The sequence below is a fragment of the Ciconia boyciana genome, chromosome 2, assembly GCF_034638445.1.
Source record: "Ciconia boyciana chromosome 2, ASM3463844v1, whole genome shotgun sequence".
In the NCBI taxonomy this organism is placed as follows: Eukaryota; Metazoa; Chordata; class Aves; order Ciconiiformes; family Ciconiidae; genus Ciconia; species Ciconia boyciana.
The window spans coordinates 111,913,361-111,941,110 of record NC_132935.1 but is presented as its reverse complement, the minus strand read 5'-3'; the positions used below and the strand labels follow the sequence as shown (position 1 = coordinate 111,941,110).

Here is a 27,750-nt window from a genome sequence, read left to right as displayed (position 1 = left end):
TTGACTGGGGACGGTGAAGATGAGAAAAGTATGATAAAACATTTCTGCTATCGCTTCTGGTGAAAAAGAGAAGTGAATGAGACATTGTTAGTACTAAGAATACCTAAAACACTGTAGCAGCTGATAAAACTATTTGATATACTGTGACCCTAGAAGGAATGTGACTGTGTTTTTATCTGAACCCAAGAAACAGAAGGGGGAATAGATGCCTGCCTTACAGTCACATACTCTGGCATCCACATGTACTTTTGGAGATATAAAAGATAGCTTAATGAGAGACAGAAACATACATGGGGCAAATGATTCCAGCATACAGGAGAAGCTGTTGAAAGAAACAGAGAAATTTCTTCAAATGGCAAGGGCAGCTGAACTGTCTAGGAAGAGGATCAAACCAGTGTTATTAGTGCAGAACAAGTTCACAGGGTAAACTAAAGGAAATTGGAAAGCAGGACAGAGACAAACTGACCAGGAATGCAGGCGTCAGGGTGCAGGGTATGTACTGAGAGAAACAATTCAGAAGACGGAAGGAAAACTGTCTGGCTCCTGGAAAAACATGTAAAAAGGAGAGAGCATAGCAGGACTTTCTGTCCAGTGTGTTGCAGCTCAGGAAATATAAAAAGTGGTAATAGAGATGGAGAACATAAAGATTACAGTTAAAAGAAAGATGTCTTCTGTCTGCCTTGCGTAGGTCCAGAGAAATTAATTGCACAGAAGGATGCAGAAGAAGTATGCCAGCTATTCTGTTTATTTTCGGAACTATTTTATCAGGTCTTAATTAGTTGACTCCAGTTGGATGGTAAAGACATCAGCAACCTAATCCTACCAAGCTGGTTAGTGGCAAATTTAATCTGGAGGATTAGAACCAGGTATTCATGATGCAGGTATTTGAAGTCAAAGAGCAAATGCAGCCTGTAGAGAAGAATCCTGAAGATCAGGAGATGTTACATGTACAAGATTGTAATCTCCTGAGCATGATAGAGGAGAGAGAGTAGTGTGTGCTTTCTCAAGCATTTTCAGAAAATGTAAGATCATATTTCAAGGAACCAGACACACAAAAATCAAGTGGAAGTCAGAAATAAGCTCCCATATAGTGAGATGACTAAAATTCAGTTTTATTTATAATGGCAGAGTAATGACAAAAAGTTGATAACTCTACTAAGAAATGACATTGTTATATCCATTGAAACTTTCAGAGAATGACTCAGATGCCTAATTAATGCTGAGGAAAATTTGGAGTAAACTGAGGATCTTCATTTAGCCAAACCACTAAATATATCATTGTAAAGAAGTTGCTGCTTATCACCACTAATAGGCAATAGACTGTATAATCTATCATTTTAACATCACTGTTTGTGAGGCTAAGACTGAGTTTTACCACGTTGTGGTAAATAGGTCCATGAGCCGTGTGACAACACTGACTACACCTTTTGAAAGATAATTGCCTGGTGTAAATACTCTTAACCTGGGCCCAACATCTAAGGTGTTCCAAAGTAAATTGAAGCTGGGAAGGATTCCCAGACATGTGGCTTGAAGCTGGTGACAGAGCTATTAAAAATTAATGATCTGACAAAAGAGACAGTCAGTGTCACTATGTAACAAGCAAAATATGAGATTGAACACAGACATGTAGAACTTGAGAAAAACTGTGCTGTTCTCTGTTAGTTGACATCTAGGGAGATGGCAGCAAGACCCTGGAAAAGTCAGCACAATTAGGAAAGCACTCAAAATGAAAGGAGTCCAATCACTTTTAGCCATAGTGATTTTTTTCTAGACTTATCAGAGGTCTTTAAAACAGTGAGGAAAATCAGAAGGCAGGGACTGCTCCTAAGACTCTGTAGGGTAGCTAAAGAAACATTATTTTGTTCTGAAGGAAGTGAGGAGCAGTGCTAATGGAAACCAAGCAGCCCAGAACATTTACTTAAAGACAGGAAATAAAAAGGAAACACAGAGCCATGCTTTCTGAAATGCAATTCCCTCAGTTTCACCTTTCAGCACTAGCTAGCACTGCTATCAACTATCTTGTTTGCCCAAAATCCCCTAGAAGGAACCTGGACAAAACTGTGGGTTTGTACTCAGGTTTGTTTCTTCTTAAAACTTTAGCAGTATGATATGAAAATAAGGTACTTCCCAAGAAAATCACTGCCTGTGGCAGATGCACTGAAAGGACATGTGTTCCAGAATACAATAGACATGATTTTACAGAACAAAAACTGCATCTCCAGTGGTGGGCTTCAGGCAGTCCTCTGAAAAGCAGGCAGTAAATCAGCTTCTATACCAACCATGGTAGTCTGCAGAAGCAGTTGCCACAGGAAGTTACTCTGTCAGGGATGAGCTGTATGTGCAAAATAGGATTTTGTTCGAAGGGGACTGAACAGCAGTCCTAGAAGGCTTAGAGGGTGTTACAGCAAGCCTGAAATATACTTCAGACCTACTGATAAAGGTCTGCATGAAATGAGCCAGGCAGTTTGACAACCAAGCATGTATGTCCAAGTGGGACCAAAGAAGGAGTAATCTGAGGTGCTCAGACTTCTGACTGACAACAGGAGACTGAACAGCTTCATGAAATATCGGCCCCGGTAAAATTCAAAGCAAAAAAAAGAATAAAACCTGTTCTGATGGTCAGACAAGCTTACTGCTGCAGCTGCTGTTAACACTTGCTGGAGGACATATGAGCAAAGACTGTGAAAGGAGTTAAGGCATATTTTGCAAGGTCTGGAGTACCAGACTCTGTCTGAAAACTAAACAGGCCTGGCAGTAGATTTCAAACAATTTAGAATGGAGTAGGTAACGTTAGAAAGGGTCACATTAGTCTGGGTGCTCAAAGAGCAACAGGAGAGTCAAGCTGGCAATGAAGAGCTTGTTAACAAGAACAATACAGTCGAATAGCCCTTATTTTGCATTGTTCAACTAACGCAGTCCAGCATCTCTTCCCCTTCCCTCTACCATCTTCCTTTCTAATTTTTACCTTGACACAGCTAAACCAAGTCTGCAGTGCAAAAGGGAAACAATAGACAATGCAATGAATTAGTAAAAATCAGTGAAAAAACTCAATGATTCAATACTATTGTGTAGGTGAACAGGTCTGGCCCAACCATCAAAAATCCTCTTGAAGCAATAGCAAAAACTAAAGGTTCAAGTTAGTAGCAGAGGGAAATCTGAAGATAGTACCCACGCAAAATAAAGATCAAGGTGAATAAGCAATATCAAGGGAAGTAAAATAAAGAAGTTAGTGTAATCTTGATGCTAACAGAAGCTCAAAATCTCATTTCTTTCAAAAGTTGTCATAGTTTGCTTGAAGGAAAAATAAAATAAAAATACATATGACCATGACAAAGTCGATATTAACTTATACTCTTGATTCATTGAGTTTCAGGAGATCTGTTCTGCAGGCTGTTCTGAAGGTGTTCTGTGGTCAGAACTGGTGACTGTACAGCTGTAGCTGCAAGAGAACGCAACACTGGTGTGGAGTAGATGCTCCCCCCATTCCTGTACAGTGTACCTGTAAGCTGTTTATAGAAGTCTCACATAAAAATAGGGAAAATAAAAATTTATCCCTAGAGGCACTTCAGATTTGTTTCTGCTTTCCCCCTCTACCCTTTGCAACATCAGAATAAACCCCCAAAAGTGAAAAACATTTCTCCCTTCTGATGTCAAATCCTGGGCCCAAGAGATGAGATGCAGCGATCTTCCAGGAAGGTGTCTGACCTAGCAGGTTTTCTTTGTTGGTCCTCAGTGCTCTTTCTGGCAGAAAACATGTGGTATGTGCTTCATGCGGTTAAGTAAAGTTGTGTTCGGAACGCCACTCTGGAGAAACAAGCATTTCATTAGGCAGCTGCCTGGAATCGACTTAATATGGAAAAGCGAGAAAGCTTGAGAGATTTTAGAGTCTCTGAATACGTCTTTTTTTGCTGTTTCACACAGTTACGTTTATGCCAAGATAAGCTTTTCTGAAATGTCAGGCTATATTTTAACTCACATAAGTTTCTTGGGCTGAGAACTTTACCATGGCTAAAATCCCTCTCCCAGAGAAGGGAAACCATCCTTGCAAACCTTGCTAGAGAGTGGTTTCATCACTCACAGTCATCTCAGGATCAAACCTGTTTGTTGAACAAAAGCCTTGAAGTGCCATGACTGCTAGTCCACTGTACTTTGCCCTGGTGTCTGCTTCCACCCTGGATTTAATGGTAGTTACAGATACCTTTGGATGCGGCATGGAGAACTTGTACTCTGGATCTGTCCATCAGTGCGTCGGTTCAGCTCCAGAAGTCATTCTGCACAGCGCTCTCCTGCAGCTCAGGGCATTCTGCTCGGCTCTCTAGGCCCTTCACTATGTCGTCGAAAGGCAGGTAGTGTGACATCTCACTGACAGTACCACAGCTGTGCATTGACAAGCAGAGTGGGATTCACAACAGACCTCTTGGGAGGCAGTTGTTGTGTATCCTTTTACTATGAAACTTCACAAGACTTGTGGGACCTTTTCTCTTCATCTGTACTTTATATAGCCTGCCTGCGTACTCATATTGTGTTAGACATTGTATTTGGATAAGAATCTTCAACCATATATTTAATGTATGGTGAGACATGAAGAACTTTGCACATGATACACAAGGTATGTGCAGATTAAATTATATTAGACACTTCTGTATTGTACTAGGGGACACAGAAGGCTCTGATCTAGTATTCTAACTTAGAGTAAACCAACCCTATTAGAAATATTCTGAAAATTTTAATAAAAAACTTTTTAACCAGTCAAGCGGTCTTCAAGGGAGTTTTGGAAAACTATCGTTTGGGACTTGTAAAAGTAGGCTGGACAAAGCATTAACAATAGAGTTTAAAAAAAAAAAGGAATGACAATTGGAAATAATTTGCAGTGGTGGGGGAGGGGAGCATAAATGATTTCTTAGGCCTTTTTTTAAATCTTATAGTCTTAAATTATTTCTTTGAAAGGTTTTCCCCCTGCTTTAATGTAATGAATTCCATAGCAATGATGAGTAAAGTATTTAGGGATTTCTACCAGAGAATGTTTAGAAGAGATGATGAATGATTATTGGCTTCAGTTGCTAATTGACACAATAATCCGTGCCAAGGGATTCCTCCCTACTTTTAAAACTATACTCTAAAAAGGAAAGAGAATTGATTTGTTAGATAACACACTCATGTTAAGAGACTAACTGAAGCAGGATGGAGACTCATGGCCTCTCATTTTTTCTTAAGACATTGTATCCTTCTTGGCTTTATGTTTTTGTTTCTTGTAATTTGTGATGGGAAGAAGATGTGTAATTTTAATATACGACCTATGACAATAATTTTAAGATGCAGCTTCAGTCTGCCAAAAAAGATTAAGCTATAGAAACAGTCCTACAGATAGTTTGCATGTGTTAATTTTTAAAAAAGGAGAAAATGCACAAACAGGACAGGTTTGCCCAGCTACCTTTTCCATAGAATCACTAATTTTCACCCTGAAGAGGTCAGGCAGATTTATGGAATAAAACAGGGCCTCAAGCCATGTAACATGATTGTGAGCTAGTCAGCCACTTATTTGTGCCAAGTAAATTTTGGAAATGATTCTCCTTTGCTGACAGTACCCTCATTACTGATTGTGTAGAGTAATTTATCAGGCATTTCTTAAAATAAACCGTTCATTTATGCTAATAGGACTTGGCAGGGAGGAAAAATTGGCAGGACTTGGAGTTCCTAGTGTTTTTCTTTTTTAAAAGAAAAACTGTAAAGTCCTCAGTATTTTGAGCAACCGTTATCACAGCCGTGCATACAGTTTATTAAGGTGACAACTAATTGCATAATCACTTTTCAAAATGGGAGAAAATTATTTCTATCTTAAGTTTACAAAAGCAAATAGTTTGGTAGTATTGTAAAAGCAGTCATTAGTTTCATACTTGGGTATTCTTTATTGGCTAAGCTTCTGGTATTAATGAATCATTTAGCATCTTTTCTATGACTCATCTATTCTCAGTGCAGTACCTCATCTTGAAATATCTCTTTGTTCTTTACCCCTCATCTATTTTCTGTTTGGTAGCTCCCTCCAAGGAGATGTTTTCTTTCTGCTTCCTAGTGAGGCTTTGATCCTGCAAACACCCATGCACATCAGTAACTACTGAAGCGAGTAGTCCTGTTGAACCTATGGAACTGGTCAATACGTACAGTTACTCACATGTACAAACATTAATAGGACCCAACTGTAGTCACTGTATGGAGTTTAACTGCTATCCTTTGCAGCTGAACTGTGGAGATCATTATATTTAGATCAATACATTTCACATTCAGTTGTCTTCAAAAAAGAATTTTTAAATACATCAATTCCTGAAAAACCCATCCTTCCTAGCCCACAAGAAAACTTCCAAAGCTCAAAATAAAAAGAAAGCATGTATTGAAACTCACAATAAGGACTGCAACACTGATAAAATGACAGCTGTAGCAAATTGTGACTCACCAAAAAACAATGCTTTAATCCAATGCCTGCTGAAGTGTAAGAGGAAGTCTTCTGTTAACTTCACTGGTGGTTAGGTCTGGTCCTCATTTAATAAGACAAAGCTAGTATATCTCCAATTGTACATAAATTCTGTGATAAGTTTTTTTGATGTATTGAGTTTCCCAACAAATGGCAAAATCTGTTGCGTCTTCAAGTAGAACTAAACAGTGATGTTGTTTTTGTTGTTGCTTTTTAATGAAAGTAAATATGGCAATGAGTAAATGCAATTAGTACAGAATATACTGTGCTTCTTACTATAATAACAAATTGAGCGTGACACATTGACCTCAAATTTTCATCAGCCTTTAACTGCAAATGCCAGAAACTCAAGCTGTGTTTGCAAAGGCAAATGAAACAACCAACAGCACCTTAAATTGGAGATTTAGCCCTAGGTATTTTTTAATAATCAGACTTTTCAATGAAGCTGTGTAATGATACAACTTAGATTATGGCTTTAATTTTTTTGCTGTCTCATGCTGCTGTGCTTTTTAGTTTGCAGAACTGAAGGGGCCCATAGCCAGTACAATGCTACAAAGAACAAACATTCATTAACATTTTGCAATTCTTCAGCTTTTTAGACTTGAAACTCAAATTTAAAGTGTGAAGCTCGTTCCATGAACATTTATCGAACCCGGCCTTTTCTGCTACATGTGTATTACTCACCATCATAATTAGAATGTCCCTGCAATGGGTCTAAATGTTTCTGTTAATGCTTTCCACTTCTGTCTGCATTCTTTTCATATTGTTTCCTGCCATTAATGCAATAAAAATGTCAGCCACAAATACCAGATTCCTAATGGAAAAGCAAAACAAACTAAAACCACAGCCAGTGCCACAGCTGAGAGATATTATTTTTCCCTGATACTCCAAATTGTTACTAGGCAAACAATTAATTGAGGTTGCATATACAATGTGTATTACTAAGTTACATACATTGTTCATACACAGAGATCAGAATTACTGAGACTCACTGTAACTGTTACAGAGTAGTTTCTTGCATATGTTTGGGTTGCCTGATCAGAGAAAGATGGTCTCTTGTTTAAATGAGAGGGCCATAATTTGTACTTTTGACTTTTCCTGCTCTTGGAAAAACACCTTAATTTTTAGATTAACTTATAACGGGGCAAACATTACTTCTTTAATGTCCTCAGACATACAGATGTTTAATGAATTTACACTTTTAATTTGCTATAAGTTCCTAAAAGGTAGAAGGCCCAAAAGAAATTATCTGAAACTGATTATCTATTGTTAGTGCAAGATGGATGTTTCTTGTAATGTGTCAGCTAGTTTGTACAATGCAATAAGTAGCCTCTCTTTTTTTTTTTCTCATTACTTAAACCTTTCAGAGCTTCTGGCTGTTCTTAAATACAGTTATATGAAACATTTCTAATTAGAGAATATAGTTTATTGACATGAAATTGGTGAGGAAGTTAACTTAGAAATCTGAATTCTATATAGGACAAATTAGTTGTGGTAGTGAAGTTCTTCATATATTCCTTATAATATATATGTTTGGAGATCAGATCCCCATATGCGCTGTTCCCTAAGCATAAATCAAATAGAATAAAAAAGTAGACCCTTCCCCATGGAGTTTGTAGTCTTAGGTGTAATACAGGAGAAAAAAAAAACTGATAAAGAGCATGAAGAAGCATTGAGACAATCCTAGTCAGCATACAGCAAATGGTCACAGCTCTTTGGTCAAATTTATTACGAATATTTTAGTTACTCATTGAAGAGTAGGTTTCTGAGCAACTCCTGAGTTACTTCTGCTAGTGAAGTTAAAAGGTGCAGGAGAGAAGGTCTAGATGTCTGTTTGTTACCTCCCGGGTAATTTGCCAATATATTCTGTAACTCTCTCCCATAAAGTTATCTGTTTGGGAATAGTGTGATGTGGAAAGAGCAGGTTCTGTCTGATAGGAGTTTAGCATGGACCTTGGATTATGCTGAAAACCTGAACATTTTCTATCTATTTATTCCACCTTTCATTTCAATAAATGTATTTTGATATCTTTTGCTGTTAACTTCACTGGTGGCTTTCTACTGTTATGCAGCTCAATAGTTTAAGTTCAGCCTGTAAACTCTTCAAATTAAGGGTTATTTTCTTCTAATTGTCTGTGCAGTTCTTGGTTCAGCTGAGCCTCTGTCTAGATTAAAAACAATAGCAATAACTGAAAATAAGTATGTGCTCTGAAGATGCTTTCAAATGTTCCATTTTTTAATGAGAATGTGATGGAAAATGGCAGGAGGTTCAGAATACAATGGATCTACTACACTTCCCTTATTTAACTTTTCTTCTTCTTCTTCTTCCCGAACCCCTCAGTGGTGATTCTGCAAGCATTGCAGCATAGGAATTGACCATTACTGGAGAGTAGCCCTGTTTGTTTATTCACAAGGCTCCATTGCCAATGGGGAAGCTGTGCTGAGACATGCTGTGCAGTGATCAGCTTTCATACAATGTAAGTGTCAGGTCAAAATGCAGGATTTGAAAAACATTAATAATTGTACAAGCAGGTAGCTGAAATGTCTCTCTGCCCAATGCTCTCTCAGAAGAGCAGTAACGTATGTGCAGTAACAATGTGAGCGATGGACCTTTGTCTAGTCCTAGTTCCAGCTCCTATCTACACGTCTGGGTGCTGTCATTAATGCAGCCACTGAGACTGGGAGGGTATTTAGTGCACACCGGAGGACAGCAGTGACACTGTACAGGAAAATGTCAAAGCTGTGGATTTACCTTCTCCTTCCCAACCCCTGCTAAAAAAATAATAAATAAATCTGTGAAGATGCTTTCTCAGGGTTCTGTTTAACAAGTCTTTGCACAGTGGTGTATAATTTGACACCACAAGATTAAGAAAAAATTAAGTGCCGTTGAATGCTGTTTTAAAAGTCTCAGGATGGACATTCCAACTACAGCAGTATTTCAGTAGTTCCATCTGTATTTAGTCTCAGTACATTGGTGATAGGACTGAAACCGATTAACACTCATGAAGTTCTGTGTTCATGATCTTTCATTTGAAAATATAAATTCAATGCCAGGCAAAGTAAAAGTTGAAAAGGTTATCCTTTATCTTCTCAAACCAACGGCAAAAAAAATCCTAATCTAATTTAGTTTGCATGAGTGTATCGTATTTTTTGGCCTCCCTAGAAAATGACTGTTCCTCATTTTTCTCCAGCTGTAAGTAATATGACTTAAATAGCTCAGTGAAGCAGCTCTATTATTTACTGGTCAAAAAACATTACAAATGATTGAAGGGTTTTTATGAAAGAGGTGGCTGAGAATTGTTCTCATTTGCTTCCAATTGAAAGTTTAATGCTTGTGGCATATTGCAGGGGCAGTGTAAATCCATAGGCAGACAGAAAATCTGAAAAATTATCATTTTTTTATGGTTTACATTTTTCTGTTTTTCTCAGGTTTGCAAGTATTTAGTATATTTAAAACGTGAATTTTTCAGAAGTGATTTTTGCATGGCAGATTTGAGGTGTTTCTTAAATGGGTATTGATTTTTAGACACTGCTTACTGGCCTGATTGAAACCAACCTTGTCAGAACAGGCCTAAACCATACAATGAAGGACAAGACAGGGACATCCAGGAGGTCTCCAGAACCACAGAGTTTGTTGTTCACCCACTCTGATTTCCCCAGTGCAAAGGGGAGAGGACTGCAGACCATAAACCTTTTGAGATTCAAGATAATATATTTGCATGACACCTCGGAAAACCTTAAGCCATGTTTCACATTTTACCCTAATGAAAGCAGGGAGAGCCTTATGAGAGACTTGATTGAAAAGTCAGTTTGAAGCCTAGTCAGTTAATCTCATACATTGCAGGCAGAACTGAATCTTATTAAAAGTTATGTAGCACCATGTTTAAAATCTTTCATGTGAAAGACAAGTGCAATACTAATACAGAAGACATAACACTAATGAAGCCTGCTTGTGATCCCTCCTGCTAGTTTTTGTCAGTTTTTACCCCATTTCCCTGTGTGAGATACTGAGTTTCCCACTCTCGGTCCCTGATCAAGTGAAGTTGTTCAAACACTGGGTTTACCTTTACGTGTTCTTTAATTTTATTTGCTTAAGTGAGTCATGAGCACACTGTTTGACTAGGGGCCTATTGCTAAGATTGACTGCCAGAGGAGAAATACTGAAATTGTCTATACCGGACGTTCTGCATCCCAGAATCACTAGCCAGAGCAGGCTCAGGACTGAATTCAGACCAGGTCGCTTGGGGCTTTGTCTGGTTGAGTCTTGAAAACCTCCAACAATGGAGATTCCACAACCTTATCTGAAAACCCTCATGAAACCTGCTTTCTGAAGGCAGTCTGAGTTCACGCAGTAGGAAATAAATCCCTTGTTCGCTTTCAATTATGATATTGCCAGGTGTTATCTGAAACAATACTATGGGAAAAAAAAAAAAAAAAGAGATCTAGTGTTATTTAAAAATTGACAGTATCACCTTAAAATGATTATTTTCTGAATGTTTTATATGAGTGCTGTGGAACAGTAACACATGTACATAGTCTTCCAGCTGTACAGTAAAATTTATGAACCTCACACTTCTGGCACCATTGGTATCACTGTAAGGACAATAGTTTTGCATGAACAGTATTTGTATTGTGGTATGTTGTGGTTCTATTATGATGAAAAGGGTTAGAAGACATGGAGGGTTTTTTTTTAAAAACAGCAAAAACTTTTATTTTAACTCCATCTTTTTATTTTTAAGCAAATAAGATCATACGTACATATTCTTTTTAAATATTCCTAACAGATACATTTTTTACTGTCTGCAGCTTTATCTTTAAGAGAAATTCATTGCTAAAAGCTGTTCTTCTTGGATGAGACCTTTTGATTGCAGAGGAAGTTGAGAATCTATCTTGAAGTTGCTTTCCTTTTCTTTATCATGCTGTCCATCAGTGAAGCTCAAGCCTGCGCAGTTAACATTTTTCAGACACAATCCATTCAAATTAGCTTTTTTTCTTTTTGCTGTCTTTTGTCAAATCAGCTATTGGCTCCTACCACACTGTCCCTTAGCTTGGTTATTTCAGCCCTGTTCCTAGCTGCATTATTCACGGAGTCAGCCACAGTTGGCTGAGCACATTATGAAAAATTCTTGTGATCATATGAACTTCCTTAGCTGCAAGTGATGACTCTGCTTCATATCTGCCATCTTCTCGCTGTAGCAGCATTTCTTCTGAATCGCACTGATAAGCATCTCAGTTATCTTTTCATCACTTTTAACATTAAACTCTCCTCTGCTCCTCCTGCTCTCTCTATTATTTTCTGCTATAACTGTGCAACTCCTTTTTTGCCTCCATAGCTCTGTACTCTCTGCTTTTTGTCTCTCCTTCCCCTATTTTATCTTCTCCGTTCTCTGTTTTCTAATCTCTAGCTCTCCCCAGATTAATTTTAAGAATGGTTCATGCATACTCAAGAACTGAAGAGTGATCAGCCTGAGACAGATAGAAGGTCTGTGTCTCATCCTGTCTCGTCTCTGACAATAATCAAAGTTTTGGCTCCTCTGTCAGAAAAAAAGAAAAAAAACCAAAACAACAACCAAACAAACCCCAAGCTTCCTTTTCTTATTATTTCTTCTATCAATTAAATTAAAGACTCCTTCAATGTGTTACCCAGAGCAATTACCTGAAGCTCCTCTCTTTGACCCCACTCTTTCTTTTAGGGAAAACTCATGACAGAATCCCTGATGGTGAAATTTTGGTTTGCACTCTGTCCTCCCCAGAAGTATCAGAGTCCACCTCTCCAGAAATGCATCATTCTTTGAGTTGAGCTATGGGAGAGACCCTTGATGGTTGCAGAACTGTGTGACCCTGTGATAACAAACCACTTTGAATGGAAACTTTCATTTTTTTGAACAGGTTTGTGTTTTTGAGAAGCAAATATAAACAAAGAAGGTCCTTTTAGGAATGACATGAACTGAATTAAATGTCCCCCTTTTTAAGGGCTGCAAACTCAACTCCTGCCCTTATGATGCACTATTGCCTTTTTTTTTTTTTTTTTGAGTGACCCAGCTGGAGTCTTGCCTTTTTCTCACTAGTCTGCCAAGGAGCCTTTGTGCTGAATCACTAACTATTTCTACTGTAATTGGCTTGGGCTTCTAGGGTGAGAGGTGTGCTGAATGCTTCTCCTTTTTTGCCCGCTAATTGTTTTCCATGCCTCATGGGGCATTTTCTTGAGATTTTCAGTGCTTCTGTAATATTTGATTTGGAGCTGGATGTGTAGCAAAATGAAAACTGTTTCAATTTGATTAATTTCTTAAATGTTGCTTGTCAGTTTAAGGAAATTTTGAGCTGTTTTTCTTCTTGCTGAGAAGTGAGTTTTAGACTATCTTTTAGACTTCCTGTAGGTAACCAAATGTCAAAAAAATCCTCAATCATTTTTCCTCAGTTATTTCAGCCAAGATTTGTGTTTATCCCTTTATTGGTCCTTTTAGAATAAACAAGAAATAATGGAGTAGTTGTGCTTACATTGCCCTATTCCCCACTTCCCAAGCAAATCAAGGGTGTCTCTCAGCAGCAGAAGGATGAGGTAGAGTTGTGATTGCAGCCATTATGTGGGGGAGCAGGAAGGTGATAGGAACCAGTGTGCTGGCTTTTTCATTAAGAGCTGTATTCCAGTCATACTGCTCTTTCTGCAGCAAAAAATCGGAATTTTTAGCAGATGGATCAGTGCTATAGTAAACTTTGCATTGAGGAATTGTTTCCACAAGGGTACTTGATATCACTGTATGCATGTGTGTGTGTGTGCACTAACACACTTGCCAACTAAAACTACAGCAGCCAAAGGATGGGGTCGATTTAGAGAAGGGAGGCAGAGATGCAGGCCTAGCTGAAGAAGGCAGGCACATAAGCATGGTTGTTCTATGAATATGGCAAAACCTTCTGTTATGGATAGAATGGTGGGCATCACCCACATTTTGGGGAGAAAAGGACTAAGAACAGAAAATATCAGAAGCCTGTGTGACCTCACTGGCTCATCAACTCTGAAAAATCAATCCATGTGTGATTTGTTGCAGTAGAAAACCAAATCTTTAACAGAGATGGGCATAAAAAGTAGCACTGAAATGCCCACCATGGTGGGGTTAGAAAAAACAAGGCTCCCATGGTCTCGAGTCCCATCAGGTTTGGCCTCAGTTCTCTCACCACTTGTACTGCCTTTAAACTCCAGGACACCTTCTTCTTAGTCAAGTTTTACATGTTTCCTTAGGAGTGTATCTTGTGAATGTCAACCTGAGAACATCCAATTGCTTCAAAGTGTATTTCCTTGAGAACAACTCACATGCAAAAAAAAAAAAAAGCAAGTGTTGTCTGATAAAGGAAATCCTTCACTATTCATAAAATATTTGGGTTATTTGAGAAAAGAGGAAATTGCTAAGGATTAGGTTTACAGCACATGAGCATGTCTCAGAAGTGCTACTCTGTAAAGCTTGTCAAGGAAAAAAAAAGGAAAATAAATCCCAGTAGGCTTCCAGAGTTTTGCATCCTGTAGTTTATTACATTTGTCAGTAAAAGCAGCAAGGATTATGGAAGTAGATTTATTAATTTTATGAAATCCTGGCACGAAGGACTGGTGGCCCTCTGATAGAAAATGAAGTGGAAGTATTTGCGAAAGACAGACATTGTGTACTTGCAGTGAAAAGTTATTATTGCAGCAAACCTGTTGCAAATAAATCGCTGTAGCAAATCCCTTGGAAGTTACTTGCCTTAAAGTCGATGGGATTATGTTTTATGTCTCCTTGTGTAAAGGAAGATCCTTGGTTTCAATGGGTGTTCAAATTCCTTGGGGCAGTATACAGAATTAGAACAGCTAATCATAACCAGTTTGGAAAAGTTTCCTGTTGGTGTTTTAGCATTTGTTATTAATGCCTTAAAGGCACACTCTCTGCTAAAATGAAGGTTCATTTTTTCTACTTTCAGCATCTTATCCTTTGTACAAGGTGTCCTTTGGAAGACTTTAAAATATTTGATCCTTTTCAGGATCTATCATCTGTATGTTGAGAGGAAACTGAGACAAGGACAGTAAGTTGTGCTAAAAAAGGTGTTAATCGAAATATGATGATTAGACCATTTACAAACTTGATCTGTTTTTCACCTCAAGGCAGAGTCCATCATGTATGACAGACAAAAATACTGCCATTGAGATCTGAATTGCTAAAAGCCTTTTCTCAAAGTTCTTAAGTCATATCCATCTGAAAGCAGTTGTAGGCTACTTGCGTTAAATCTCTTCAAGGACTCTGTTCTGGTCTATTAGGTAGGTAGTAGGCAGGTACCTGACTAGGTACCTGCATCGCAGAGATAGCAGTTTCACTTGTCCCTAAATATTTTATCACTTTCAGTGGGTATGCATAATAAAGTCCTATTTTCTCTTAGAAGTATGTTTCTACAGGAGGAGGTTAATGCCTTCTGGGCCATGTCCTAGAAGCTGAAAAAGTGGCCTTGCTTTTCTCTTTCTTTTAAATAAGGAAGTTAAGTGTCCATGCTGTTACTGCAGTACACCCTTAGTAATCATAGCAGTCTATTTAATTTTTGTCTCAAGTAGTAATTACTTTAACTCATACAAAATTAAAAAGAAAGTTTGACTTTTAGTTTGTACGAATGTTCAGATTTTTTGCATAAATTTAATTGGAAAATACAGCTCCTATTTGCCTAAGACACTTCAACGGGTCTATTACCCTTGCATCAAAACAAGAGATAAAATCATAAACCTTAACATCTTAAGAACCACTTAAGAACCGCTATCCTTGTTTCACAGGGACAAAGACCAATTTCCCTAAGTTCACAATAAATGAATTTCATGTGCTGCAGTCCTTGAGTACCTACTCATCACTGGGCCATCCTTTCCTCATTGCAGAGGAGCAATGGCATGTTCCAGGCTCTGGTCTCTCACTGCCTCTTCCTCTGCTCTTCATGTCTGGTCTCCATGAGTCTGTTCTCTGCAACCCAGGGACCTTCAGAGCTCACAGATCCAGCTGGCTAAACATCCCCAGTCTCTGTGATCTGGAATCTCATTGTCCCTTGGTCTCCCCTGCCCTAGTTTCTTTTGGAAAGAAAAGAGGATGTATCGGCGGGAAGGAGACAATGCCATCCCTACCCAGGTTCCTGATTGTGGACAGTAAGGAGATTAGGGCTGAGGGGGACACACACCATGAAGGGAACATGCCCACTAAGTGTAAAGTTCTCAAGTCTGTTGCAGCCAGGCATATTGGCATACATCATAGAAAAAGTTTAGCATCATTGTTCTAAGGAAAGTTTAATAGTCATAGTGGTTACAACACTGTAGCTACTGCTCTACAACTTCAGCGCTCCATGCGAGTGTTACTTAGGTCTTCACAATATCCTAAGAGTTAAGTCAGCAAATACCATTATCACTGTATTACAGCTGAGGATACTGGGTCATTTAAGCACATGCTGAAATGGTTTGCTGGATCACAACCACATAGTATAGCAAGTTAGTGAAAGTGCCAGAATGTTATGGCTCTGTATCCAATGGTTGTTCCCCATCAGATTTGTACTGGGAATGTCAAAGATGTCATTTCATAAGGGTCAGGCTTTTCTTAGAAGGAAACAACCTGAAACCATGTGCCTGCTTTTGTTAATTATATCCTCCCTGTAGACAGTAAGCATCTGAAAACCTCAGTCTTATTAATGGAAGTGATTGTATGTGTGCTATGTAAGTATATATATCTTGTAAACATCTCATTGTATAAATGCAAGTACACATGCATCTATATAATATCAGTATATCGGTATATCTAAATAGGATGCTTATCCACATGCAAGCAGTTGAAATGGAAATCTAGATGTTCTGGTATGGAATTTATTTCTTTTCCAAACTCTGTTTGAAATTTATATCACTAATGAATGCAAAATACTCACGGTTATACTGGAAGTGCAAGACTAACAACTGATAGTGAATTCATCACATCAGAAACATTGTTTTTTACAAGTACTCATTGTTATGCACAATGTGTTACAATTCTGTAGGGGTTTTCTTCCCTTTTTTCCCTCTTTTTTAACAATTCTAAAGAGTATGTTACTATATCACAGACAGTATTTGACTTGCACTTAAGGGAAATATCACACCTTGCAGTTCAGTCTTCTAATAAACCTCAGACCTCCTCTGTTTCTATCACTTAATTTAAAATTTCTGAATCTTGGAAAGAGGCTGATTTCAATGTATTCCCATTCCTATCCTACAGTGCTATAGTGCAGTCAAAGAATTTTTACGCATGATCATAGTACTACTATTACTATTGATTTTGACATACCTGGATCAAGATTCAGATGTGGATGAACATAAGAAGTTCTTCTAAAAGCTTAATAGTGTTTTCTTCCTTTATTTTCCCACATTCACAGTTGCTCTCTCCTTTCCCCCTTCTTTTACCTTCCTTTCTTAAGAGCTTTCCTGTAACTATAGTTTCTCCTTGAAAGGTTATGGCTAACTTGGTGCTAGCTTGTAATGAAAATAGCACATTATTTTTATATCTTCATTGTTATTTTTATCCAGAAATAACAAAAGAAAGAATTTTAAGTCATCCGTGGTTTACCTTCCCTAGGTTATCAGTTTGTGGCCTCTCAGAAAGGGACCTTATTTCTAAAATGCTCAGAAAATCTTAAAGATAGCCCAGATTCACCAAAATACGTTGGTTCCTAAATTGTTTTTGCAATCCTTTACATTGATTTTACACTGTGCTTAAAGGATTAACTATTTGTTGAATCTGGTCCTAAATCTTTCATTTGAAAGCAGCACTTTTTATGGTCTTTTAATTAAATGTGGTGGATGGTGAGAGTCAAAGCTTAATTTAAAAACTGGGATCTGAATCCTGTTAAAAACTGTTCAAGTTGTAAAATATACCTTAATATAAATGGGAATAAGGAAATCATCCACTGCTTTAATTAAAACTAATGAGAAATAATGTGATTTTCCTTTCTGTCTTTCTCACTCTAAAAACATCCAATGTGAGCAGCTTCTGTGAAACTTGTGGGTTTGCTTGTACACAGATGTAAGGATTATTTGCGTGCTGTCATTTGCCATTGATTTCAACAGCAGTTTCCACATGTCACGGAAAGCACACCATATAAAGCAGACGTGTGTTCTCCATGTACGCTGTGTCTATAAACCAATCAGGACATAATTATTTTAATAGAATTTGGACTGACATTGTATAACATTTTCAAAAGGATTCAGAAGGCTTTACAAAAGAGGACAGCTACAGCATAGAAATAATAATAAAGATGAACTTTTCAAAGTTGATAAGTGATTTGTTTTTTGATTTTGGTTACCCAGCTGAAGATGCATTAAAGGCTGAACTTCAGAGAATGCGCTTTCTTTAAATTAGGACTACCCCAAGCAGCTCAGATCCAAAAGTAAAAGCATCCTGAGTCCCTACTCAGTCATTTGTGAAAACCATGGCCTTATTTCACTCTAGTCACATTATGAGTCAAAGCTGGTTGGGAATACAGATGGAGGGGAAGCATATGGTCACCTGGATTAACCTGCCATAGGGCAATACTTAAGAAGTTCAGTATCTAGACTTTTTACAAAAAAGAGTCCACTCCTGTTGGTTGACCTAGGAGAACGAATAAAGATGCTGTGGTCATGTCTTTCCTCTGAGTCACCCAAAAAACCCAGCATTTGGATTTCTCTGATGAGAAAGGCTGTTTCTCATATCCAATACAGAAGTCTGTGGTACCCTAAGATTGCTGTTGCATATACGTAAATGACATAGTTCCACTGAAAGTTCTAAATAATGTAAAATTAAATAAGTTCACCCTATTTGATTTTCTTATTTGAATCTGGTTTTAGTTTTGTTTGTGGTTGGCCTCTAAGAAGACTGGATAACCCAGACACAGAAATTAAAAAGATTCACTCTGTGTATTAAATTGGCATTACATCTTTCAGCATGAATTCAGGTTCTGCTAGGACTTTAAGGAGTCATTAGTGCTTTGCTGAATTTTCCCACACCTGCTTAAAATATGTTGGTTACAGTGCACGCTGCAAAGTGGAGTTACTTGGCTTATCATTAAGGATAAATCCCAGCTGCAGAGATCTAACAAATCCAGAGAAAGAATTCCACAAGTATGTTCTATTTAGTCAGAAGCACTTGCTAAACTTTCTCTCTGTCTCAAGTATTGCTTTCACTGTACAATGTGCAACTGGTCAGTTTATGTAAGAAATAGATGAGGGAGCACACTGATTAATGAAGGAACTGGAAAAATGTGAATAGTGAAGAATATCAAACATTCAGAGTATTCAATATTTAAGGTCAGTAGGTGGTTTTGGAGAAGGAGTGGGAGAAAGAGTGAGGGAGAATAGGGCTTAGGGTTCAATGGAAAGTGCCGTGGGGAGCTGTGGGCTTTGGGAACAAGAAAGAGCATTGAAGGTTGATGAGTAATTGAGCTACATGGGATATATTATCTCATGGTATATTAAGTTCCTTGTGGCGATTATCCTCAGGATGTTAGAGTAGGCGTTGGTTAATGGGAGACTAGGGAAAGGGATTTGGGAAGAACAGGGGAGTATGCATAAGAGGAGGGTGGGATACTGGAGCTAGATGGCGAATTCTTAGAGGCTGGGAAAGTATCGTGGGGAAATATTGGGTGTTCCTGCTGTATTCTCATACTCCTTCAAGAGCATCTACTTTTGACCATTGTCAGAGAGCAGTCTAGTGTACTGAGCCACTATGGGTGTTTTTCTGCTTTTATGTTAACTTTTAGAGTCTCTGTGAAAGGGTGAAGGTTTGCCCAGGTGTGGTTAGTTGGGAAAAGAGAACAAAGAGTACTGCCAAGCAGAGAAATATGGAAATAGCTTAGTTGGAAAGGCAGGCCTCACTGTGATAACAGGAGATTGGTTAGGCCACATTAGGATAAGGGCAGAGAGGAGTTAGAAGGTGGTAGGAGCGGAAGCGAAGGATGGGAATGCTTAAAGTAATCCTTTAATAAGCTTCTGCTCTGGAATCCTTAATCCCTTGCTCTAGAAGAATTTTGTTTTCCCAAACACAAATCTCTTTTTCTGAACTCCTGAGCTTAAAAAGCATCTATTGTTCCAGCCCACTGCATATCTCACCCTGCTCCATTCACCCCCTTCACCCAGCTAACTTTGCTCTTAGGTTTGCTAATGCTTTCTGGCATGGGGATTTGCTTCAAATATTGCAAAATATAGTGGAGAGCTCTTGATTGGGTGGTACTGCCTGTGACGTCTCATGGTTGCACTGCAACCACAACCATAAAAATTAGATTAAAACAACAAGTAACTTCATCTAACAATCTAGCTCTTCTTTAAAAATGTGGTTGTCTCCAGCATTTTCAGTACATTTTAACAGTATGGGAAGTTTAGTATTTTGTTATCAAGATGGCTTTTGACTGGAGAGCCCTAAGAAGATGAGATATAAGAAGAGTAATTCTGAAAGATTTCCTCCACATTTGTGTCTGGCAGTCTGGTATCTGCCCCTTCTGTGTACCCATGGGAAGAAAAGATGTTGGGGGCCAGCTGTTTCTTGCAGCTTGCCTATGGAGTCTGTGTCACATCAATAATGTCAGTCATTCACCTCAGTGAATGATAAATAATGTGCACATCCACAGAAATGAGAGATATTATAGCGAAAAGTTATATACAAAGATGTACTTTAGGTTTAAAAAGTTTCAAATCTCTGTGTGTTTGTGAAATTAAAACGATCTTAAGACACTTAACCAAAATTATAGTTCATTTTTCAGCTCTAAGTTTGCGTGCTACTTATTTGGAGAAGGTGCAGAATTCATTACATTCAGCACAATTGTCTCTGCCTTCAAAGAGGAACTAGACCAGGCTAAGCAGTACTGGTGCCACTAGAATCTCAATAATACTTTTTGATAGCTAGTTATTATTTAATTTTAATTGAATCATATTGCACAGACATAGTTCAATAGAGAACCTAAATATCCCAGTCAAGATCAGGGCTGTGATGTTCGAGGATCCGCAGACAGAAACCAACATGTGTTTTCTACCACATTATGGGAAACAGTTTCCACCCAAGAGTTAGCTAAGAGTTTAATCCTGCAATTAGTATGCTCTCTGCCCAGAAACTATCACTTGCAGCACAGTAAGACAGATGGATTTCGGATTAGAAAGAAAACTCTCCCACAACAGAGCAATGCACAATTTATCAGATATAACTTGGGACAGTGGTTCATACTCCTCTGAAGCAGCTCTGGGAGACAGGATATCAGAAAATTATTGTTTGTATTTCATTCCAATACAAAATGGGGCCCATTGTGTCAGATACTGTATAAACAAATAGTAAGAGACGACTCCAATCCCTAACATTTTATAATCTAAATAGGCAAGGCTAACAACAACTGTACAGGAAATATAAGGATATGGCAAGGGAATGTGATTTGCCTGTGATCACAGAGTTGATTGGTGATAGAGCAAGGAGCCAAATCCAAGTGTTTGGATTCCCAACTCTGCAGTCTGTACTACAGTTGACCTTACTATTAGATGATTATTAGTTTCTTCTGATGAGTTTCTTATATTTTCATCATTTTCTTTCGTATTTGGTGTTGTTTGTCAAAATTGCTAGGCACAGAATAAGCCCCAGGAGGAGCAGGAAGCTAGTTACTCTACTTACGTGAAAAAGAACAAAGCAGTAATAGATCTGTAATCAAGGTAGATTTAAATGTTTGTATGTCATAGCAAGCAGTTCTTCTTTTATATATATATATATATAAATATATAAATTATATATATTTTTATATAATATAAATATATATATATATAAAGTGACCATCAAGGATTACTTTAAGCAAAAATAGCAGCTGGCTTTGAAATTAATGACTATAATCTGTAACAGGTACATATATAAAGCATGAAGTAATTCCTGGCATTCTTCAGTTGATACAGTATCTGAAAGTTGGGAGAAAACATTAGAATCCAGGAAAGCTATACAAAGTATTTTATTTTATGATTTTTTTTCCTGAAAGTGGATGAACAAGTATTACAAACATGCCCTACACCTGTAAGATCTAGTTATATGGCAGGTAACCAGGGAATATTCTGTGTTTTTAAATGAAATCTGCACATTGAGTCAGGCAGACAACAGCTGGCTTTGAAATCAGCCTGAGAATCAGAATAATCTATGAAAGGTATTTGTGTTAGCATTAAACATTTTTGCATGCTGTCAGTGCAGAAGATAGTCTCTGAGCTTTGTGGATTAAGGAAGTGGCTGGTATGACGTTCTGGATTTGGGTTGCCTTGTTAAGAATGGAAAACTCAATTAAAATTTAGTTATGAGAAAGCTATGTGAGCCCTTGTGATTTACTGCTGCACAATACGGATTCATCTTTTTAAAGGCAGACTTTTCAGTCAAATTTGTGTCAAGTTATTAGGGAATAAGGTTATGGTCATTTCTGCAGCATGTCATTGCTTTTTGAGCAAGAGCTATATACTGATATGCATGTGTATCCGAGAAGCAATAGAAAGGCAAATTAAGATAAAAAGAAACTATTCTTTAATAGCCAAATACAAATACACTTGGAAGACTAACTAAAGTACAAACTAGGGAGATGCATTCCTGTATATAAGAAACAACTGATGATTAGACTTTGTTAAATTGTACTGTGTTTGGGGGAAATCTACCAAGGGGGCACCAAGGCAGAGCAGGCATTCACTTAACACAGCATCTCTAGTTCTAATGTTAGGATGTGAATCCCATTTTTTCCACAAACTGGAGTTGACACAGCTACTTTTAATCCACGCTTTTAGATATGTCTGGATGCTTTTCCGTTGGATTTTGCTTGAGATTATGCCTGTACAAAATCATTTACATTAACTCGAAATAGGAAATTGTAAGAGAAAATTAACTAAAATCAGATTAACCAAAAAGCTAAAATTAAATGGAAACAAAAACTGTTAGTATGGAACAAAAGTGCCCACACAGACTTGCTCCAAAATAACTAATTGTATGAAGTAAAACCAACTGTTATTTTGGTTCCAGGTTTTTTGTGCAGAGAAGCCCTAGGACCTCTGGCAATTAAAATATAATTGTTATTGTGATGCAAATATTTACAACCACTCTAAGGCCCTTTTAAATTGCTAGTGCAGTGTAAAGTAGACACAGCGCTGCTGAAAATTAGGCCAGAGATAGTGAGGACAGAGGCAGCAAGGCCCTTCATATTTTATAAGGATTTTTAGGAGACAGCACTTGCCAATCATATGAGGTAAAAGAAAGGAGAGGAGAGGTCGAAGAGTTTGCAGTGAAAAAGCAGATTGTGGAAAGCCGAAGAAAAACAGTAAATGAAAACCCACAAGTACAAATGGCAAAGGATCAAAGGTGAGGGGCTGTGTAGGAGGGAGGTGCTACTGATGCTCCCAGACATTTAGGGATGGAAAAATTCCATTAAAACTAAGCACCTGCTGCTTAAGATTAGGGCTTCAAAATTACAAACCATGTCAGTAAAAGCATTTTGCTTTGAATTTTAAAGGAGAGCTAAAGGAAACAGCCAAAGTATTAGGAGGTGGAAAAAGAGAGAATGGGGAAATATTTTAATGAAACTGATCTGCACACATTTAAGATGGGATATTGCTTAGGCATGGCTGGTTTCAGTCTGATTTTAATTTCTGTTCCCCAGCTTTTCAGCTGTCTTCTTGAGCAAAAAGGGACTTTTTAGTTTAGTTTAGTAAGGGGATAGGCAACTGAGCTTTGGATGGCTTCCTAGCCTTGTGCCTCATTCCTCTTCATGGGTGTGTCTGACTTAAATTTCTGTTTCTTAATCCTACTTTAGTCTTTGTGGGTGAGGAGAGATGATTTCTGACTCTTTTGCCCATTGTAGGGTAGAATGCAACACTGAAATCCCTTCTGACGGAGTAAAGGCTGGCAAATGTTAGAAACCACAAGAACTTAGATACAGAACCAGGCTGTACTTAACTGACATACACACGCTCGCATTGGCATGCCCGCACAACCGAAAACCAAACTGAAGGCTGCTTGGTTTGAAACGGCTGTTTCTCCTGCCCCGTACTGCTTTGATATTTGCAAGTGGATGAGCTGAATATCACATGTCAGGGATTGGCAGCAGACAATGGAAAGCCAAAAAGCTGTTCCGAGTCCTTCACGCTGAGACAGAATTGATGAAATTGTCACTTATACATCGGTGGGAAAAAACAGCCTAATCTGTAGTGTGCCCTCTCTCTAGTCCCACTCCCAGACTCCAATTTAAGCACTCTGTTTCCCTTTAAAGAACTTAAGATTAACCTAATGATTGCTTTTAAATAGGAAATATGAAAAAAGAAGTTGCTAAAAGGAGTTATATGTCTAGAGTTTTACTTTCCCCTGCTCAATGAAGGGATATTCGCTCTTCTTGTCTACTTTGAATACCAGATGTCTCTGCACAGTCAAATTGAGACATCCTGAAAGAGAAAGATTTTCAGATGTCCTCAGCTTTTTCTGGAAACTGGGCCCCTTTAAAGATGTCTCAAGTATGACACTCAAAAACAGAGTTGTCCCAGATTGCACAGTGCTTTTCGAAACTCAGCCAGCATTTTTAGTAGCCTATGCCTCAAGGAGTCTGGGCACCTTACCCAAAAAGAGCTAAAAATGTAATTTGCAGTTCTTCAAGTAATCCAAAACAAAGTATCAAATCCCTTCCCATCTTCCTTTGCCAGGGAAAGTCCCCGTGCACTGGAACTGGCCTCATTCTGCTGCACAAGGGACAGCAGAAGTAAATGGAGGGTGGAGTGGGAGAGCTTTTGGAAGAATGATCAGGCTGTGCATAGTGCTCAGCCCTACTTAATCACAGATGCCTTGCTTGAGAATCGAGTTCCAAATATTTCCATGGTGCTCAAACATAGAGTTACCTGTCTGTCATCTGTGCTGAAGAATTTCAACCACCAGAATTTCCTTGGCTGTGCTGCAGCTGATGGCTTTTTCCATTATTTTAATACTCACTCAGCAGATACTTACTCGGTGTGGGTCACTAACCAGGCAAGAAAGTATCGACCGACTGTTGAATTTTCCAAATGTGAAGGTTTATATGCCTGTGTATTGTGGCCACAGAGGAACAGTCTAAAGATGTGTAGAATAAATGTGCATGGCAATACGCATACAGCACGACAGACATATGATTTGACATCTAACTCAATTTCTGATCTTTGCCTTTTTATAACAATTACACCCCTTTTGAGACTTAATCCTTTGGCCAAAACAAGGGATTGTTGAGGAAAAATTATTCAATGTAAAAGTCTTAAGAAGTGACTGAAAATAGTTCTGCTACAGGTGGACTGAAGAAGGCTTTCATTTCTCAGTTTCTTTTTCTTCACAGGCTAAGATGGATGTCATAAGACATTAATCATCCTAAATAAATTAATAAATCATCTGTACTAATATACAGATGGGTTGTGGTGAGGTTAGGGAACTAAAGCAAAGCAATGTGGTAGACTGCATCTGTCATGAACCATTTGCCACACAGCTCACTTTCTATTCTGGCTACCAACTATTGCTGCCAAAGGAGCTGATACAGTGAGTTTTAATATCACCAGACAGGAATGCCAGGTAGACCTGTGGAACAGACACCTCTGATTTTGAAAAGAGACTTAGAGAAGCATGATTGGAGCCATCACAAATAATCATCTTAACATAAATTCCCATTACAAGGTGTACTGAAAAGAGCTGGTCCGCTCTTAGAGGTATCAAAAGGAGACATAAAAAATGCTTTTGCTTCTGTGCAATAATCTGTGCCCTGTTCTCATGTCCATGCTTACAGAAGGGTGCAGAAATAACTAGACAAAGACTTCAAGGACAGGCCACAGAAAAATGTTCCCGAAGAGCTGGAAGATCAGACTTGTGAACCTTGTCAGGGTGTTTGGGAGTGATAAACGCATTTTCAAAAGTTGCTTAGGAGAATGTTTTGAATATTCTTTCAAATTTGTCTTTAAAGAAGGCCCAAAGGTTTTTAATTTTTAGTTATTTTTACCAGTTGTTTGGAAAAAAGCTTAAAGCCTCCTACCCTGAAAAAGTGCTGTTTTAGCAAGTAAGAGATTAGAGAGGAAATTATACCCAGCCTTAGGATCAGGCTGTGTATGTTCTTCCATGTGCATTGTCTTGCATCCCTGAATTAAGAGACTAGAATCAACTTCAGGTATCTGGGCTTCAGCTGGTTGCCTAAAGAGTAAGGAAGAGCTCATCTGCAAGGAAGAGCTCATCTGCTCCCACTCTGATGATGCACAGCTGGCCAAGAGGATTACTTTTAGGGTCTCTGAAGAGCCAAAGAATCTAACCTATAGCTGGAGACAGGACACAGGAAAGGACACATTGGTGTACTGAGGAGATACAGACACTTTCTGGGTTGGCTGGCATGTCTTATTCCAACATGCAGGGTCACACTAACCACAAGGCATGGGACTTGGAAATAGTTTTTACCAGGCTCAGTAGGAGGGCCCCGAGGAGCTTCTTGCCTTCCTGCACAGCTGGGGTCATAATTCAGCTTCCAGGATCATGTGAGTGTGTTGCAACTAGGCAATTCTCCGTCCTCACAAGAGGCTCATTTCAGGTAGCATTTTGATTTTCCTTGTTCCATACTAGGGGCACACTTCTCACTAATTACTCTCCTTAAGATACAGTAATTAAGGCCTTTGGGTTTACAGTAAAGATGTCTACGTGAAAAAATATGTGACTTGACCTCCTAAGTATAAGAGGAGGTTCAGGTAGGCCACCTTAACCTCAGCCCTGTTGTGTGGAAACAGTTCTGCTTATGGGCATTTCAGAAATTCGTATATTTTATGCCCAGAAATAACCATTATGATCATATAGTCTGACCTCCTGCATAGCACAAGCCTTTCAGCCTCATCCCGTAATTTCTGCATTAGGTACACATCCTGTGGTTAACCCGCATCCTGTGGTAGGATTATATATCGAGTTTTGTATTGATTAGATTACGACTTGAGACAAATCACATTTTTAGCTTGGATTTTCAGTAGTTTAGGCTTGCCTCTGTAGGTTTTTCCTTTTAGAGTTTTGCAGGGCTTCTCCCAGTTACTCTTCTTTGCCATCTCGTTCTTCAGCTCCTTCCTGCAAGAGCAATTTATGTTAAACTAAGTTTCCAACTTCCTTGCCCTGAGCTCGCACAGCCTGAATACACCTTCCACAGTACTGTAGAAAAGATGCCTAGAAGAATTTGTTCCATGAACACCAGAACTAAATACTGTTTTCCTTCAGACTTACATCCTTTATAAACCCTATAATTAATCCTTATGACAACCTGAACTTTCCTCATGTTGTTTATGCCTTGTCTCCCCAGTGAAGGACAGTATCTGCTAGGTGGCTCTTACAGAACTGTGTCTGTACTTACTGGTGAGCCATTTGCAGCCAAACAGAACATGTAACAGCTGAGCTCTTTGTTTTTTTTAATGTAATCAGGGCAGTAATTTGGGTGTCTGTCCTTCAGCAGTTGCCAATTTGCACACCACTAGTAAGAACTTAATATTCCTTGGGATTTCTACACCTTTGTCAAGATTGACAGGTTCAGAAGTTACTGTGTGTGACGGGGACAAGGCAGACAAACAGATGATTAGAAAGACAGCACAGACACATAAATTTGTTTCCTTAGGAAATGGAGCTACAGATTATTACCTAGGGAATTTATGGTTCTTTAAAATTGCTACCTCTGGGTATTCTTACGAGTCATCTTCCTTCCTGTCTTTCTTTGAATCTTCTCTTAAGGTCTTTGGGGGTTTTGGGAAGGATTGGGACTGTGTGAGTCTGTACAAAAAGTTAGGCCAAATTTTCTGCGTTGTGAGGCGATACACATGAGAAGCAGTAGACACCACCTTACTGCAACTTTCTTAAAGCTTTTTGGTGCCAAGGGTCCTCTCGCAAAATTGCATTATTCGATTGGTGTAATTATGCGGGATTACTCTCAAATATGCAACCAGAGTGACTGATAAATTATTTCCTTTACTCCAGCAGTCATGCAAGATTAATTAGGTACATTTAGTATGGTGACACTTTGAAAATGTAAAGCGTTATATAAATGTTGAGTGGTATTTACACTGATTATATCCAGGATGTTGGTTGATAGGAAATACGTAAAATGTTTTTTAATGCATTTCTATATACACAGCTTTAGGTAAGAAAGTACTTTTATAAATGTACTTGGCAAAACATTTTAAGAATTATGTAATGGATGCTTTGGATGCCTAAGGGTGGGTTTAAAAGTGGCCTGATTTTTAGACACCCATCTATGGCTATCACACATAAACTATGTTTATGCTCTGCCTGTCAACT

General features: G+C 38.4%; 1 protein-coding gene and 1 long non-coding RNA gene across 11 annotated transcripts in view; one reads left to right on the top strand and one right to left on the bottom strand.

Annotated features, from left to right (window-relative positions):
• SUGCT (succinyl-CoA:glutarate-CoA transferase) overlaps positions 1-27,750 on the top strand; it is a 336,110-nt gene that overhangs the window by 301,589 nt on the left and 6,771 nt on the right. The gene's annotated exons all lie outside the window — the stretch shown is intronic.
• LOC140647278 (uncharacterized) lies at positions 3,711-6,557 on the bottom strand. The gene is made up of 3 exons (XR_012040703.1): positions 6,449-6,557; positions 4,199-4,377; positions 3,711-3,804 (listed from the first exon to the last, which is right to left on the bottom strand). It is a non-coding gene; the product is annotated as an uncharacterized lncRNA (long non-coding RNA).